Source organism: Chrysochloris asiatica, unplaced genomic scaffold (assembly GCF_000296735.1).
Source record: "Chrysochloris asiatica unplaced genomic scaffold, ChrAsi1.0 scaffold00239, whole genome shotgun sequence".
Classification (NCBI taxonomy): domain Eukaryota; kingdom Metazoa; phylum Chordata; class Mammalia; order Afrosoricida; family Chrysochloridae; genus Chrysochloris; species Chrysochloris asiatica.
In genome coordinates, this window is record NW_006408757.1 from 2,120,098 (window position 1) to 2,122,296 (window position 2,199).

Genomic DNA, 2,199 nt, shown 5'->3' on the forward strand with positions numbered 1-2,199 from the left:
GAGACAAAAACAGATTAAAAGTCACAGGAAAAAAATATACCAAGCTAATTGCAATAAAAAATGAACAGGAGTGTCCATACTAATCTGTGATAAAATAAACCTTAAAAAAAAAAACAGCATAATAGATAAAGATGGACATTATGTCATGATTAAAGGGACAATTGAACAAGATGAAATAACCATAATAGGTATCTTTGTTCCCAATGAAAGAGCTCCAAAATATATAAAGCAAATTCTAATAGATTTGAAGAAATAAATAGATGAATCTACAATAATATTGGGTGATTTTAAGACACCACTTTCAAAAATGGAAAGAACAGCCAGAAAGATACTTGACAAATACACAGAAGAACTAAACAACACAATCAGCCAAGTGGACTTCATAGATGTGTACAGAGCATTTAACCCAACAACTGCACAATACACATTATTTTCTAGTACACATGGAACATTCTCCAGAATAGACCATGTTTTAGGCTACAAAACAAATCTCTATAAATTTACAAATATCAAAATACTACAAAGCATCTTCTCAGACCACAATGCTATCAAATTAGAAATCAGCAATAGGAAGTCCAAGGAAATCAAGTAAAATACATGGAAACTGAATAACACCCTGCTGAAAAGTGACTGGGTAGTAGAAGAAATTAAACGTGAATTCACAAATTTCCTAGAAATAAATGAGAATGAAAACACAACATACCAAAATCTTTGGGACATGGTGAAAGCAGTGCTGAGAGGACAATTTATTGAAACAATCGCACACATCCAAAAAGAAGAAAGAACCAAAATTAACACATTAACACAACATCTGCAACAATTAGAAACAGACCAACAGGGGGAACCTACAGCCACTAAAAGAAAAGAAATAATAAAGACTAGAGCAGAAATAAATGAGATAGAAAACAGAAAAACTATAGTCAACAGGACAAGAAAATGGTTCTTTGAAAGAATTAACAAAATCGACAGACCATCGGCAAACCTAACAAAAGAAAAGAGGGAGACGACACAAATAACATGCATTAAAAACCACATGGGCGATGCCACAATAGAACACAAGGAAATCAAAAGGACAATAACAGAATACTATGAAGAGTTATACTCCAACAAATTTGAAAACTTACAAGAGATGGATATATTTTTACATAAACATGACCTTCATAAACTTACACACAGTGAAGTAGAAAACTTGAGCAGACCCATAACAAAAGAAAAAATTGATCAGGTCATCAAAAGACTCCCAACCAAAAAAAGCCCAGGCCCAGATGGCTTCACTGGTGATTTCTATCAAACATTCAGGGAAGAGCTGTCACCAATTGTCACGGACCAGCACGACACACTTATTAGGGGGTCTTAGAGAGATGTGTCGCGTCGGCGAAGAAAGCACAAAATCAGTGGGTCTCGATGAATGGTGAATCTTCTTCTCCCACGCTAATTTCAAATTCTCAAACAGCTTTTATACTACTCTGTACCATCAATCTATTAATCATTCTTTTCAAAGTAGTGGTCTAAATCATACATATTAATCATTTCAATATAGAACATCAAGAATATAAAAATCTTCCTTGTTTCCCTTTACGTAGTTAGACAATATCTGATTTCTGTAACCAAATCTCATTGTTCTTAAAATGTCAGGTTAACCTTAAAACATAATTCTAAATCTTAACTCCTATTTCTACCTTCACCTATTATTTTCTATAGATTCATTAATCACAACATGTATCTAAACATTATTTGCTATGGTAACTGACAACACAGTTGTTTCTCAAGATAGATTAAACAAGAAAAACAAGAAGCACTTAAAGTTTTGTAGTTAAGAAGAAACGGAACAACATCCTTATAACTTCTCTACACAAAACATCTAGTTAAATTTCTGCTTATGATCTATTACTATTCCCTTAGCCCTCAATTGCATTTTTGCTAATTTTCTAGAGGTCTTAATGTCCCTGACAGAAACTACACAGAATGGTGAATGTAATCTTAAACTTGAACTGGCAAAAACTTAAGCTGTTTTTTCCTAGTGGTGAAAACTATTGTTAGTGTGAAAAGCATTCTTTAGGACTATGCATGATTGAATATGGTGTGAAGGTGCCTAAAAACAAGTTTCAAATCTCTAATATAATTCTTACTAAGATTCTACTGAAAACTTTTATTATAAAGTCAAGAAAATTTAAAATAAGCTGATTAAAACAAAGAGAT